The 17,186-nt window shown below is 40.1% G+C and overlaps 1 pseudogene; it reads left to right on the top strand.

Annotated features, from left to right (window-relative positions):
* LOC125634159 (pantetheinase-like) lies at positions 1-16,486 on the top strand (annotated as a pseudogene).
* Positions 16,487-17,186: the final 700 nt, after the last annotated feature.

Genomic DNA, 17,186 nt, shown 5'->3' with positions numbered 1-17,186 from the left:
AGGGAGGGAAGGAGGTTGGTGTAGATAGAGCCCTGCACAGACACACAATTTGTATCCGCGTCCAATCCACAAACATTGTCCGCAGCTATAAAGCGGATATCTAGATTTGCAGGGCTCTACGTGTAGGCCCACTTTACCTTTAGATTGATTGCTCTGCTAACACAATCCTGCATTCCTTTCACAGTTAGGTTTATTCCTACAAGCTTTAACATGGTTTGTCTCCTTGATAGATGCAGAAACTTGAAATTTCTTTGATTAACTTTAAACATTGTTTAATATAAATAGCTAAATATGTACATTTTATTTCCGAGCATCCTGCCTACAACACTTTTGTAGCTATATCTTAATACTCAGTAAAGGTGCAAACAAGTTTGTAATAACTTAAAAAATAAGTTACTGTGATGGTTTTGCTCTACTCCCTGCAGACAGGGCTCCTCCTCTTGGAGGTTCTGAGGAATAGCTCACTGGGTCAACACCCCTTACTGCGGTTGCTCACTGTCTCTCCACCTCTCTCTTTGTCTGCAGCCCCTCTCTTGCCCCAGGAGGTGCTGCAGCCTCTTTGTGACTCAGCTCTCCAGCCAAATCACTCTGTGTTCCCCTCGCCTTCCAGGGTTTTACCTGAAGTCCTTCTGCACAAAAAGTCCCAGGCAGTCTTCTCCAGCACTGCCCTGATGGTGCCAGTTCCTCAAGGGTGGGTACAGGAAGTCAGGGCCACCCTCTACTCTGGGTTCTAGTCCATGGTCCCTCAACCCAAGCATTTCTGGTCTTTCCTCTCACAGCTCTTACTGCTTCTTTCATAGACTGCTTCCTACAACTCCTGGTTTTCCTCCTTGCCCTGAGTGTACCAGCTCCAAACCCTCTTCCCAGGGAGTGACTGCCCTTTCCCAGCAGCAACCCCTGTCTGTTGCCAGCTTCCTGGCTTTATAAGCCCCACTATTCCTGCAGAAGCTGAACCTGCTTGCAATCAATTCCCTGCTCCCTTGCTCTTCCTCCAGGTGCAGCCTATGGAGTTAATAGGCCTACCTGTCAACCTTAACCCCTTCCAGTCCTGTGTGGGATGGACACCCTATCACAGTTATAGTAATTTTATTAATACCATATTTTGCATCAATATTAAGGTCTCTGTCCCACAAATGTCATCTTGAGATTTCTTTTAGAACAAGAAACTTTGGAATTTTACTTGTTCCATTTTAGAAAGAATATTTTTCTGAAACGTCAGAATTTTGTGTGGACTAGCAGTTTATTTATAGCCACATCTACTAGTCAGACTTAGAGAGCGGTGTTATACACCATCCAAGCATTTGGTAGGGTCAGGCCTTACACTGTAAGATCTTCAGGACAAAAGCTTAATCATGTTAATTTTGTCCACCAAGTAGTCCCACTAATTTCATCTAGACTACACAGGAACATTAAAGAGGAAGGGTGGTCCAATGGTTAAGGTGCTAGGCTGCTACTCTAGAGATCCAGGTTCAATTCTCTGCCTTCCTGGAAAAATTTATTTTGATTAAAAACAAAAGACCCACAAAACAATTTAGATTATAGCACATAACCAGTTCCCTACAAAAACAAAAAAACCTCTTTTTATTCAATATTTTACTGCTGGAACCATTTTAAAGAGGCAACCACCACTCCTCTCTTTCTGCTACCAACAATAAGAATAACAACACAAATAGGCTAATAGTAATAACACATAATGTTTTATTGCACAGAAGTTGGTATAGTATTAAAAGTTGGTTCTGACTATTATATATCCCTAAGCATTATTTTTATTCTCCCTTCACTTCAGGAGTATGCAGCTCTGGATATTTTTAATCAAAAATAGGAGAATCAATGTATTGACCAGAATGAGTAGTTAAAGGCTGGTTTGGTGCAGGGTTTTCAGCAGTATTATGTTATTCTCACTTAGTTCTATTATATGCAATATTTTTGTTCTCTGTGCTACTATGGAACTGAATATTCTGTTTTATATTAATAATTAACTCTTTTATTGCCTGGAACAAGCAGTTAAAGGTTAGTTTGGACTGTTTTTTTCATAACTAGTATGTTGCTCTCTGTTGCATTACATGTATCATTTTCGTCCCTTGTGCCACTTTAGAACAGAACGTCGGGGCAGTTTTAGTAATAAAGCTATTTATTGCCTGTAATGGCCAGTTAAAGCTCAGTTTGGCTGGGTTGTTCATTTGTACTCTGTTATTCTCACTTGTTTGTGTAATTCTGGTTGTCTGTCCAACTTTGAAACCTACTGTTCCGGGGCATTTTAAAAATGGCTCTGGACCAGAACAGGTTAATGAGAGTGTGCTATTAACTGGTTCTCATTACTAAAATATTCTCAAGGTTGTCGGACTGGATCTGTTAATTTTAAAATCAGTTTTATTTTTTAAAATGCCATAGTGGGCAGTTCAGCATTTACCCCTCCCATGAAATCCTGTTTGGTTTACTCGTGCAAACAGTTCTACTGGAGTAAATAAATTATTTGTGTGATTTAAGGCAGAAGGGTTTAGCCCAGCATGTGTAAGTAACTGGATCCTGCTGTGATTTCACCGTACTTGGTTTTTCTACTGAGCTGGCTAGCCTTGAATTCACACCATCGTCTCTGCCATAGACATGCAGTGTTTCTAAATCAGCAGTACGGTCTTTCTGCAGCTTTTGCCCAGTGAGTTCTATGGCAACAAAAAGGTAATTAAAATGGCACAGCATTACTTGTGCAGGCCTTTTGTTCTTCGTGGTGTAAGACTTTCTAGATGTGGTAACTGTGGTGCACAATGTGGAGTTCCTGTAACAGAGTCCCGTGATTAAATAGGTAATGAAGGTTTCCAAAGTGAGGCCATCAGTTTTCTGATTTAACCCCCTCACCTTGCCTGCCCTTGCAGTCATTTGAGCAAGTACCAAGTTTCAAACATGGTCTATTCCCAGCCGCATGTTTATGCTACTTTTAATTTTTACTTTGTCTGTCCTGAAGGCCTGTGCCTTGGACAGCTACATTGCAGTTGTGTACGAGCACTCAGTTATATTGTCAGAGGACACCAAAATACCGGTTTCTCCTGAAGATGATTTGATGCTGATGAACAAAAATTTGGATGTTTGTGGAAGGGGCCATCAAAGCAGCAGCCCTGCGGGTACTGTCATTGGCTATTCTGTACTGAGATGTATTTATTTAAGTGGAGACTTATTTAATTTAGTCTGTTTTGCCAGGGTGCACGTATCATTGTGACTCCTGAAGATGGTATTTATGGCTGGGTTTTCACAAGAGAAACCATTTACCCCTATCTTGAGGACATCCCAGATCCACAGGTGAACTGGATTCCATGTACTGAGCCTGAAAGGTATTGTCTTTGCTACTAAAAGGGGGAGTGGGATGGTGGGGGAGAGGCAAAAATCTCCATTCAGCCGTGGAGATGAGCGAATTCATAAGGGCTTGGTTTCAGTGGTAGCTGTGTTAGTCTGTATCAGCAAAAAAAAACGAGGCACTTCAGAGACTAACAAATTAACCTGTGGCGCTTCAGAGACTAACAAATTTATTTGGGCATAAGCTTTCGTGGACTAGAACCCACATCATCAGATCTATGTCGTAAAAGATACAGGAGCAGGTATAAATACATGAAAGGATGTGGGTTGCTTTACCAAGTGTTAGGTCAGTCTAACGAGAGTAGCCTAATCACAAGAACGTACTATCTGATAAGTTTTTCATGATTTGTTTTTTCCCCATAAAGTATAGTCTAATATACAGGTTTCAGAGTAGTAGCCATGTTAGTCTGTATTCGCAAAAAGAAAAGGAGTACTTGTGGCACCTTAGAGACTAACAAATTTATTTGAGCATAAGCTTTTGTGAGCTACAGCTCACTTCATCGGATGCATCATTAGTCTAATTACAGTTTCTCGGTTTCATTTAATGTACTCGTTGGGTTCAATGCTTATTTGAAAGAAAAACATGAAATGCAAGTTATAAGGGCTCTGCTTTTTCAATGAGCTCTATGTGGGAGCTGGGACATGATCAGGACCTAAGAAATGTTCACTATTGAAATGGGGGAAACCTGCTCCAAGGTTTAAAAAATAAATCCTATAATCTGTGTTTTTATCTGAACCCCAATTGAGCTGTGACATAATGATCTTTTGTTAGTGCTTGAACGCATTTTTGGTGATTAAGTAAAAGTCAAAATCCAGTCAGTGTTAACTGGCGATCCTTGTGACCAGGTCCTAAGAGATATTCTGTGATGTCACAGTGCAATAATTTATGAAGAGCAAATATGAAAGAAATATTTCTAAGATGAAGGAATAACTTTATTTTAATAGGTTTAGGGTGCATTTAAGGGAAAATAATCCAAATAACTTTATGCATTTTAGTACTGATATGTTAACAGTGTAAAGAAAAACACTACCGAACAAACAAAAATCAAAATTCAACTTGAATTACTTCAAAGAAGGACTTTCAGACCCTAATAATTTAAAGTCCTTGTTTTTTTTAAGCAATTTCTATCTCTGTATCCGAGTGCCCTGTTTAGCAGAATTGGGAAATGATTATAAAGTAACGGAAGCTGTCAACCTTTTTTTTTTCCTTTGTAAACTGTAACATTAGTTGAGATCATAAAATTGCAGTTTTTAAAATTATTTATTTTTCAATGATCTTAAGACACATCACATCATCTTTAGTATTTTAATATGGTAGGATTACAGGAATCTCCTCAATCAATAGCTAATCATAGGAAAGGAAGGACCTCGAGAGGTCTTCTAGTCCAGTCCCCTGCACTCATGCCAGGACTAAGTATGATCTAGACCACTCCTGAGAGGTGTTTGTCTAATAAAAGGCAGTGATGTAATTTGGACACATCAGGGTACAATCCAGACTAATGAGTAGCTGTCACCCCGCCCTTAATTTGGGGTGTCCTTTACTCTGCTTTGTTGATGTAGCCTCCAGATAATCTGGACCGCTCACAAACAGCAGCAGCAAGTCACTCCCAGCTGTGTGTGCTGCAGCCTGCCAACCACACCCTGATTTGTGTTCCAGGGTGACACCTGCAATACCTCCCTCTCCTATATTTTCCCCTAGAAATGTATGTCCTGTGCTGCTCAACCCCCTCCTGGACAAGACAAAGTCATAAAAAAAGTCTATTTCTTTAATAGAAATAATATGCACACATATTTGTTACCCCAAATTGAGTTTCCCAGTTACTTCAATTTAAACACACTGGATTAGATTAAAACACTAAAACAAGTTTATAAACTAACAAGCGAGAGATTTTAAGTGAATACAAGTAATGAGGTATAAAAATTAGATACAAGAAAAATAAATATAAAACACAACTGGTACTTGTTAAATTTAACTGTGTTAAATTCAAAGCAAAATTGTTCTTACCACATGTTCTCAGAAGTCTTACTGGCCAAACTTCTTAGGCCAGGACCCCTTCTTCTATGTAATGGTTGCTTCCTTTGTCCCTTCTCACTTAGTTAATCAATGGACACAGTGAGAGGAAGGAGGTGGGGTGCCTTGGGGTGTCTTCCCCTTCTTTTTATAAGATGCATTTCCAGCTGGGAGCATGGCAACAGGCAGTCTGTGTGGAAGGGAACTCCATGCTGCTTCTTTGTTAAGATTTTTTTTTTTTTTTTTTGCCCCTGCCCCCTTTCTTGCAGAAGAATGGCCACTTAGCAGGTAATGGCCTATTGACCTTGTTTACACCTAGCTGAGGCACTGTGAGGAACTGGTTTGGCCACTTCCCAGACTCTTCTGGAAAACATAGTTTTACTCATGATCTCAGCTCATGTTTATAACTTCACATATAACGCTGCTATGTGAATTTTGCCACGATATTATATTGATCAGCAAATGATGAGTTTTTAAATGATATCTCCTAAGGCATACTTTGTACAAAGACTGTTACAATAGCGTGTAGAGTGTGGACATGAGTACATCCCGTCACAGTAATGTCAATACAGGACAGCAATAGTGCTTGGCTACAATTAATGATTAATAATATATAGTCATAGAAATAGTTGTTAATGTTTTGCCACTAGGTGGTACTAGAAGAACGAGTCAGTTTGTTTTCTCATCTACACAAGGGTGATTTTCCCCAGCGTGTTGGATTGCAAATGTTCCACCATCACTTGCGGCTAAGTCAAGCCAGAGTTTAGCCATTCTAATGTTTATAATACAGTAAATACTGGCTTTGTGTTTCAGCTGTGTTTACCTTTAAAATATTGTTGTGACTGTTTGAGCAATGACATGGTAATCAATATTGTACAAAAGTAAAGAGATTTGGAGTTAAATACTAGCTCCATTGAAGTCCAATGGCAAAAATTTCCACTGATTTTACTGGGGCCAAGATTTTGCCCAACAATTTGTATAGTGAGGGTGCTGTGAGCCATTGAACCCAACTAAATCCTGTATATAATGGAAACCACTTCAAGACAGGGGGTGCTGCAGCATCCCCCAAACCCATAGTTCCCTGCATCAAAGAATTTGCAATCCAAAGCGGAAACAAGCAAAAGAAACTCAGATATTTTTGAGCTGGAGATTTAGGCTGAAGTGGGCCTTGTTTAAAGGCTTAAACATAGTTATGGGTTCCTAGAGAAAATGTTTAATACATCTTGGACCATCTTTCAATAATTTAATTTAAAAAAAGCTGTATGTACATTAATCTCTGCAAACTATTATGGAACAGCCCCAAATTTTAAAATAAGTTTAAAAACTCACTTACCTCATATGAGGTAGCATGGTGTGTGTGCATGTGTCCAGGCGCCTAGACAAAAAACTCAGTTAAGATAGAAACCACATGAAAATTTAAGGGTAAAAAACATTACAAAGGCATTTCAGTTATCCCAGAAACTAGCATTATAAATAGAGTTGGGAGAATGACTGACTGATTTTTGTTTGTTTGGTTTGCTGGCAGTTTGGAATAATTAAAAAAACAAAAACAAACAAACAAAAAAACTCCAACCCTTTGGTTCAGGTAAAACTCCAATTTTTTTTTTTTGAATTTTGACTAGTGGAAAATGTCTGTTTCAAGTTCACCAAAATGTTTTATGTTACGTGAAGTGTTTTTGTTTCTGGGCATTTTAAGGGCTAGATTTACAAAATTGGGGGTTAGGGGAAGGAAAGCTGGTGGTGTTGGTACACATCCCTCCCCCCAATAACCTGTAGCCCAAGGTTAGGTTATTCACCAGGGATGGTATTGGTTACTTAAGGTAGGTCTCTATCAGCCTTTCCTGTTGAAACTGTTCAACTTTGTGTAAAATATTTGAATGCTCATTGGGCCAGAGGACAACTCTGTAGCCTGGTGATTTTGCCCATGTCTAATTATAAACTCAGGGAAACTCAAGAGTTTCAAAGCAATTCAAACCTGTTAAGGTGTGGAAATGTACAATTTAAGCACTCAAACAATGTTAATTCCTGCCCTGTAGTAATGCTATTCAATAGCCATACAGTTATGACGAGGGCATTGTAGTGTTTGTGGTCATAGATTAAATTAAATTGATTTTTAAAGATACATTGGTTTTTTTACCCCATTTTCCCCACTCATGGTATAGAGGCCGGGCAAAAGAATGAAGGGATTTGCATGTACAGAATAAAAACTTGCTTCTGCAACGAGCTCCAAGCAGGTTCCAGGGTCTGCTTATGTGGAGCTTATTGTAGGATCAGAGCCTAAGAAATGTTCAGCATTAAGATAGGTGGTACCTGCTCAAAGATAAGATGGCACACAACATGTGCAGTTGTTCCTGAACTCAGATTGAACAGTGAGATGTGACATTGTCCTTATATTATATTTTGGTAACTGGTTAAACATTTGGATTTCAAGAATAAGCAAACAAACAAAACCCATACATCCTCCCCAGGATGTTTGTGGGGTGGGACAAAGGAGGGTTTGTTGCAATGTTGTTCTTTCACTTTTTCTCTTTCCCAAACCTCATTTCTGGCACTTAGTTTTGGCATTTCCTAATTGTGGAACCATAATAATGTTTTTTTATTTGTTGTGTGAATACACGTACATGTGTGTGGGGTTTTTTGCAGTGGAACCCAAACCCAATTCCTTGTGAGAGGAATCTAGTCTAAGACGAAAATGAGGTGTGATGTGTGTGGGGAGAGACTGGAAGCACAATATCCAACTGTTCTGTCCAGTTAGGATATCCCATACTGGCACAAAGGGAGACTTCTGGATTTTATTCTGAACACTTTGATAGACTCACCAATGGTCTATTCTGTACTTTCATTTGGTTACCCTACAACAGCAGTCTTCTAATTAAAATGATTAACTTAAATCCATCGTTCTTCTGCTCCAAAGTCTTAGAATTTTTTTTTTTTAAATTGCTCACTGACCATTAAATTTGCTCCGCACCAGTGCAGGAAAGACTCAGCTGCATGGCAAGCAGCAATGCTATCTATGTGGTTGCCAATATTGGGGACAAGAAGCCATGTAATTCCAGTGATCCCAAGTGCCCCAGCGATGGTCACTATCAGTACAATACTACGTTGTCTTTGATTCAGAAGGGAAATTGGTGGCACGCTACCATAAGGTAAGAAATAAACAACTTTGCACAGTTCAGTGTAGTAATTAACTCCTTTTAATCATATCTAGCTTTTCCCCCCAAATTCTATAACTAAAACTATTGTGGAATGTATTTTGTGGTATGTAGAGGATCGGAGTGTAATGCCATGTTAAAGCAGGAAAGGTCACGTTTTCAGTGTCTGTAGTCAGAGGAATTCGTTTTTCCAGCCAGAGCTGCAGAATCTGAGCTGAGGAAGCTTTAACCCCTATTTGTCAAAACATTAACCTTAAATGTTCCAGTCCAATCTAGTTCTTGCTTCAATGGGCAGCCACAATTGACTGCTCTTTCACAAAACTTATAAAGGGCAGAAAATTAATGCCAAAAAATTAGCGTGAACCCCAGGCAATACCTACTTGGACTCTCTTAGGGCTTGTCTACACTGGCACTTTACAGTGCTGCAACTTTCTCACTCGTGGGAAAGGGGGGGGAAACATCCCCCTGAGCGCAGCAAGTTTCAGCGCTGTAAAGCACCAGTGTAGACAGTGCACCAGCGCTGGGAGCCGCGCTCCCCACTCTGGTAGGGGTTTTTTAGAGCGAGGTGGGGTTTTTTAGAGCGCTGGGAGAGCTCTCCCCCGTGGCAGCACTTTAGCGTTGCCGGTGTAGACTACCCTTAAGCAGCTGGTGACTTAAGTAGTCAGCTGAACTTGTGAGGCCGTACATTCAATTTGATGGTATTTCTTTGTTTGGGTGTAATGTGATAGCTTCTGAATGCCACATCCAATCAATTCCAAAGTTACAGGGAATGTTCTAGGCATCAGTGGGAAGAACCCTATGGATTTTGGTGAAAATTAGGAAAACCTGAAGGGTATAAATCTGATTAGCAGAGCCAGCAGCTGCAACCACTTTTGTAATTGTCTGTAGGACAAAGAACCAATTGACAGCAATCATTAATACTGTCCAGCATAAGAGCTTCCCCATCTCAGCTCTCTCCATCCTCCCGGTTGTTTAAAGTGTTAATGCCCTGAAAGAGAAAGGAAAACATGAGAATAAGAATAGTGGTAGGAGGAAATAAGGAGCCATGAAGGTGCACACAAAGCCTCTGGTATGGGGCGGGGGGGCTAGGAGGGAATGGAGGACACAAAGAACCCTGACATTAGGGTGTCTCTGAAATGGAGGGGGATGGGAGGATGGTAATGAAGAAGCTGGGTGGGGAGGAGTGCAAAGAGCCACGGGTGTGTGCACCCTCCTTCGCCTCTTGGCTCAGTGTGCAATGCTCAGCCTACAGATGCAACAAATCATGTCACTCTCTAGTAAGGAATTATGAGAACAAACTGTGAAACTACAGTAAGTTCCCCAAACTTAAATTTATATGTAACTAAAATCATGATTTAAAAGCAAGGACACTAGAAATGCTAGCCACTAACTTGCTGTATCACTTTTTCTGCTATTGTTGAAATTTAATTTGAGCTCCCAAAAGGCCATTTGGTCCCATTTATAAATATGAAGGGACAATCTCTGTGGGGTATGAAAAATCCAATATTTCATAAACTTCCTACCAATGAATAAATGCAAATACCATTCACGGAAGAGAAAAGGGAATCCTGTATAGTCCTGTCTGACTTTCCTTTGTATCGTAATCCAGCCTCTTTCGATGTGGAAAAAAATAGAATTTAACAGAAACATAGACTCTGTGTTCCCTGTATTTATGTAAACAATTTAACTGCACTGAGTTCTGATTTATATGGCCTAATATATTTCCTTTCTCTCTTTCCCATAAACAGCACAACCTCTTTGTGACAGAAACTCAGTTCGATTACCCTAAGGAGCCAGAGTTTGTCACCTTCAATACATCCTTTGGAAAGTTTGGCATTTTCACTTGTGCGGACATACTTTTCCATGATCCCGCTGCGGTCCTGGTGAGCAAGTTACAAGTGGATACTGTGCTGTTCCCGACAGCATGGATGAATACTCTACCACTTTTGTCTGCTTGTCAGTTCCACTCTGCATGGGCTATGGGAATGGGTGTGAATTTTCTTTCAGCGAATACACACAACTCCAGTTTAGATATGACAGGTAATTTACAATCTTGGGTTAACTGATTTGGTATCTTAGACCCTGATCCTGCAAACTCTTATGCACCTGCTTCAAGTTCAGCATGTGAATAGTCTAACTGACTTCAGTAGAGCTACTCATATACTTAAATTTATGTATGCGTGTAATGTTTGGAGGATCTGAGTCTTAGTAATGAATGTTTACAGATAGAGCAGAAATAAAATATTAAATTCAGAACGAAGGTTTTTTTAGGTTAATCTGTAGAACTTAAATTTCTTGTGACGTAATAATTGCTGAAGTTCGATTTTACAGTTCAATGTAGTCTCACCACAGACCTTGATTTCAGAAATCCCATGTAACTATTGTTTGTTAATCTGATGTAACAAACTTGTATCTCCACTAGATAGAGACTTAGTACTGATGAATACTCTTAATTGAGTTGTGATGGCTGATTTTCATGCAATATCTGTTTGCTTTATAAACTAGTGTAAAACTTTTTTTATAGACTTGTGTTCATTGACATTTTTTTTCAGACAGTTGCTAGGATTCATGCATTGTAGTTGTGTTATGTTCATTGTCACAGAGCAATAGCATAGTATACAATATGATATATCTGTTAAGGATGGGCCTAACACTTGCATAACTATTACATTAATATGAACAGACTTGTCATTCCTTTTTCATATATGAGGCTTTTCCAATTTATAGCTTAGTATTACTGTGGGGGAGCATTTCCAGCTGATAGCTAGCACTAAACTTTTTGCTACTTGGGCTCTTTATTTAGGCATCTTCACAGCCATCTCCACTGATTTTGAGTCATTGCTATGCTAAAGTTAGATGGCCCCATTCTTTCCTCAGACATGTTTTTTGGCGGTGGGTGGGTGGGATGTTTTTGGTATTGTAAAATAAAAATGATAGCCACACCTACGTGTGTTCAAAGGTAAGGGATTTCTTGGCACATGTTTTCCTAAAATGTTGTATTTGCTTTACAGTGTTACCGGCCACTCTGCCAAATAAAAGCTGCATAAGAGAGACAAGACCAAATTCAACAAGGAATATAAGAGTGTAATTTACACCTTCCTTCCCAATCACTGTAATTTACAACAGTTTAGTCACACTTACTAGCATGTGATTTATCGCCCATTACATGTCACTTACCTGCTGTGAAACCTTTGAATTTGGCCTTGTTCCCATTGACATCAATGAGCATTAGACCAGGCTTATAGTGTGTAAAAGCTTTAATTTTGATTTTAAAATAGTTCTGACAATAACAGAATAAAACTCTGCACATGTTTAACGTGTGATGATAAAGTGCATAATATGAAATGGGTAATTCCTTTCTGATTAAAAGCTCCCTCTTGTCTTTCACACACAGGGAGTGGCATCTATGCACCAAATGGACCCAGGGCATTTCATTACAATACAGAAACAGTACGGTCACCTCCTGGTTGCAGAGCTGATTTCACACCCTCGTCTTTCTCCCACTTACCCTATTGTTGTCAACTGGAGCTCATATGCCACAAGCATCAAACGATTCTCACCAGATGACCATGATTTCAGCGGAGTCATTTACTTTGATCAGTTCACCTTCACTGAACTCACTAAGCCTGAAGGAAATCGTACGCTTTGCCAGAAGGACCTTTGCTGTCATTTGAGCTACAGGATGGCGGAGAAGCGAGAAGATGAAGTTTATGTGCTGGGTGCTTTTGATGGCCTTCAAGTTGTTGAAGGAGAATACTATCCGCAGGTAAAGCTTTTCTCTTTATTTCTGATGGGTTAGGGTGGCGGAGGGCTGGAACATCCCTTTTCCATTTGGAGCTCTTCACATCTGCCCCAAGGGATAGTTAGATACTTCATCACACAGTGCTTTTCTTAAAACAAATGTTTGAGAAATAGGATGCTATTAACCCCACAGGTCGTCTTTACCCAGTTTAGGATCTTGATGCTTCCTGTTCTGTCTCTGATGTAAGTGATCAGAGGTGTGTGATGTCTTTTCCCAGCCAAAGGCCTGGATTTATCTTTGATTATAAGGGTTCAGAGAAGTTGGTGTCTGAACCTGGAAGGGAAGGCACACAGCCCCTCCCTAAAACGCATACTAACTTTAGGAGGACAGCCTGTTGCAGCGCTTGCTGACTCAGCAGATATGCTCTATCCTGTGGGACAGCTTGTTTCAGCTGTGAACATTTTGCAACAGGTTGAAGCGATCCTTATGCTGATACGACTTTTTTATGTATTACTGGGATTGCAAGCTAATGTATCTAAGAAACAGGGATATAATCCACTCTTTACACACAGCTTTTAAGTTTGTTCTTATTTCCAGTGTAGTACCATTTCTACAGCATTGTGTAAGCCTAAATGGATCCTTCTGTGTAGGACAGGCAAATATCCCCATTTCACTGATAATGAAACTGAGACAGAGCTGAAGTGATTTGTTCAGGCCACAAATTGTGTCAACTGCAGAGCTATAGTTGAGTGGATAAATACACCCACACACCGGTGGCACAGGTGAAGCATTCTGTTGAATTACAAGGCATCAGAGCATCCATGGGTCTGACTTAATTACATGAGTAAATATTTTTATAATGCCTTGACAATGAGAGGCTTTTCCTGCTGTCTAAGCCTGGCTCTTGTTTACTGTAAGCTCTCCAAATGTATCCCCTCTGTTTCTTCCCCATAGATATGCACACTACTGAAGTGTAAAAGCACAGACTTGAAAACTTGTGGGTACCTAGTGGCTACTGCTGAAACCAGCTCTGACACATTCTCTCTCAGCGGCACGTTTGCCACTAGCTACGTCTTTCCAGAAGTCTTGCTCACTGGGGTTCAGCTGGTGCCTGGAGAATTTCAGGTAAAAGGATGCCCTTGAGCTGTTTCAGACTTGCATTTCAAAGGATCTTACCCTAAGATGACAAAGGCCGGTGCTAAACATAAAAAGTGTCCAACAATGACAGCTTGGGTATGCTTAGAGGCCTTCTGCTCTTGGTAATTGGCTTGAGTCAGAGATTGGGTTGTACATTACATGCCTTTTTCCAAGCTAAACTGAAATACGTGAACATATGAATGTTGTCCACACACTGCTTTGTTAATGGTACTGTTTATCTTTCTTCTGTCAAACTAGGTATTAAGTGATGGACGTCTGATAAACCAGAATGGCACTTCTAAACCAGTCCTGTCAGTGACACTCTTTGGGAGGTGGTATGAAAAGGATCCTCCACACCCACAACAAGGTTTCCCAGGATGTGGCTATTGATGCTTTTTAGCCTTCTCAGAATAGGAACATCCTGAAATGTTAATCTGTGTTAACTACAGTCATTATCTAGTATCTTTTATTTTTCATATTCTGAAATGTGAATATATTCTGTCTAGTCAGTGCACATTACTTTATTGCCACGATTCCATTAGAAAACCAATTAATTGGACAGCAGCTCTGCATCTTTATTAACTGTTAGCCTCTACTTGCTACTGGCTTGATCTTGCTGCCATTCAAATTGATAGAAAAACTTCCACTAACTACAATATGGTGGGATCAAGCCCTTTATCAGCAGATATTGGCCTGAGTAACAAAACTCACTTTAGAACCTGGATTTTTAATCTCCTTAAAACTTTTACTTTGCGAGTAGGGGTAGAGGTCAATTCTGGGATTTTGTTCAGGCCCACATCTAAACAAAACTGCTGATAAATCAGAGATTCATATAAACTATTAATTAGATCCATTCTTCTGAGTTGTCAATCCAATACCTTCCACGAGTACTGTAATTACTTTGAAAAAGAGAAAAAATTGAAATCCTTCAATTAGACAATGTAGTTACATTTTCAAAAAACATAGTCTTCAAACAGTGATCTGTACCCATGCAATAAGTCCTGAAAAAGCCAGGAAATGTCCAATAGCGTACATGCAGGTCTTTGTACCCTCACTATTTCTAATGCACCCATCACAATCAAAATAGCAAGATAAAAAAAAAAGGATTTGGGTGTGTTCTGTTGAATGATCTGTGTTTTTTAGGGTCCTACATATACTTAACCATATGGTTAACTTGACTTGTATTAGTTGTTCTGTTGTAGTCAGTGTACTCACGTGTGTAACTTCATACGTCTGAGTGTTCACATGAGTGAGGCCTATACTTTACTGGAAGTAGAACATATGAACTTCTTCTTTCTGGAGTGATTTAAATGGGGTGTTTGTTTTTTGACTCAGTTACTTCTCAAATTAAGATATGAGTATCCATTTTCTAATTATAATTAAATGCAATTGTTTAAGATGAAAAAAACCCTGCATTCAGATTGTAGTCTTCAGCAATTTTTATTTCTGCTTTTATTTTGTAGACGTACTTAATCAGGTATTCAACTATTGCACATGTGACCAAGGTTAAACATCATAAGATAGACTCACATTTTAGTCTGTATGCTGTCACTAAAATACAACAACCCTACATAACCCCAAAGGCAGCCAGAATAAAGAGAATGGGAAAAACTCTTTTTAACTCAGGTTTCAGAGTAGCAGCCGTGTTAGTCTGTATCCGCAAAAACAAGAGGAGTGCTTGTGGCACTTTGGAGACTAACCAATTTATTTGAGTATAAGCTTTCATGAGCTACAGCTCATCGGATGCATTCAGTGGAAAATACAGTTACTGTATGCTATGGGAGCAGAAGTGATTTGAAAAAATCCCAGGAAGAAAGGGAGAATGGAGGATATATGGATCAGTTGGAGGGGGAAAACGTCAAGTTTAAGATAGGGTGAGATTCCCCTATACCAAGACAAAGAAACCTCTGTAAGGAAAGGCTTGAATAAGACTTGTGATTCCAGATTCCAAGATTCATTCTGCCTCTGAGAAATTGCCTTGTTGAACCCAGTTTCTTTCTGTGACACCACACTATCAACAGCCTCTGTTTCCCCAGGACAAGTCAGGTCTTAGCATGCCGCACTAATCAGGTTTTCTTGCTTCACTTTAAATCAAACTAAATAGTGTCAAGCTCTTAGGCCAATGCTGATGCATCCAATGAAGAGAGCTGTAGCTCACAAAAGCTTATGCTCAAATAAATTTGTTAGTCTCTAAGGTGCCACAAGTACTCCTTTTCTTCAGACATATCGCTTCATAGGCCCAGTTTATGCAAGATGCTGAGCCCCTTTTGTCTTACGAGGAATTGAAGGGACTCAACTCATCACTGTATGTGCTCCTCAACCTTTTAAGCCACCATTCTTAATTGGGAAAAGCACTGTCTGTCTGATACCTGTCATAATCCCCACATCAGAGGGAAGAGATATTACCCTGCGTGATTTTGGGCAAGTCATTTTTCTGTGGGAGAGCAAGGAATTGAACCAAAATCCCTGAGTCCCACTCCAGTGCCTTAACTGCAAAACAGTCCTCCTCTTCTCAGTGCAGTGTGTGCTGTGTATTGCTTCTGAAGTATGGGTGATGCTAAGCATTCCTTTATTCACACCCTACACACTATTGTAGTAGTCTTTGTACAAGATGTCATAAATATAAAGGGAAAGGTAACCACCTTTCTGAATACAGAACTATAAAATCCCTCCTGGCCAGAGGCAAAAGCCTTTCACCTATAAAGGGTTAAGAAGCTAAGATAACCTCGCTGGCACCTGACCAAAATGACCAATGAGGAGACAAGATTCTTTCAAAGCTGGAGGCGGAAGGGAACAAAGGGTCTGTCTGTGTGATACTTTTGCCAGGACCAGGTCAGGAATGCTCTTCAGAACTCCTGTAAAAAGTTAGTAAGCAATCTAGCTAGAAATGCGTTAGATGTTCTTTTGTTTAATGGCTGGTAAAATAGCTGTGCTGAATGGAATGTACATTCCTGTTTTTGTGTCTTTTTGTAACTTAAGGTTTTGCCTAGAGGGATTCTCTATGTTTTGAATCTGATTACCCTGTAAGGTATTTACCATCCTGATTTTACAGAGGTGTTTGTTTTACTTTTGCTTTAATTAAAATTCTTCTTTTAAGAACCTGATTGCTTTTTCATTGTTCTTAAGATCTGAGGGTTTGGGTCTGTGTTCACCTGTACAAATTGGTGAGGGGGGTCTTTCATGCAGGTCCCCACATCTGTACCCTAGAGTTCAGAGTAGGGAAGGAAGCTTGACAAAAGATATGCCTTGTGAAGTATCATTTGAAAACTAATAACTCAGTGATAATAATATTTTTGTGTTGTATGTATGTGATGGGTATTAAGAGTTATTTGTGCCTGAAGAGTGTGTAACTAGGTATGGCAGGGGAACTTGTTAAACAGGTTTATCCTAAACAAAATGTGTTTACCTCAATTTACATATAAGCATTAAACAAACCCATCAAGCTAACAAGGGATGGAGGTAAATCTCACAATAAGAAGTTGCGGAGAAGACAGCATGTATACCCAGAAGAAGAGAGAAGCTTGGTCTGGGTTTTACTTTTCAGAAGAATTCATTTCGAAGGCTTACTGGTATGGGCGTGGGTGAACCGTGGGCTTGGGGAGGCTAGCCCCTGCCAGCCTGCCCCTTCTGTCTGGGGCGCCGCCCCTTCCCCCACCGGAGCCCAGAGGCCCCTCCCCCAGCCCTGGAGCACCAGGCAGGCAGCGTGGCCCCGAACCCCAGAGCGGCGGGCGGGCAGAGAGGTGTGTTGAAGTCTGTGGCTGATCATGGCCCTCAGCATGCTGGGTGGGCAGGCAGCATG

Source organism: Caretta caretta, chromosome 3, assembly GCF_965140235.1.
Source record: "Caretta caretta isolate rCarCar2 chromosome 3, rCarCar1.hap1, whole genome shotgun sequence".
Taxonomy (NCBI): domain Eukaryota; kingdom Metazoa; phylum Chordata; order Testudines; family Cheloniidae; genus Caretta; species Caretta caretta.
The sequence above is the reverse complement of the archived record's forward strand: the minus strand, read 5'-3'. Positions and strand labels throughout refer to the sequence as shown.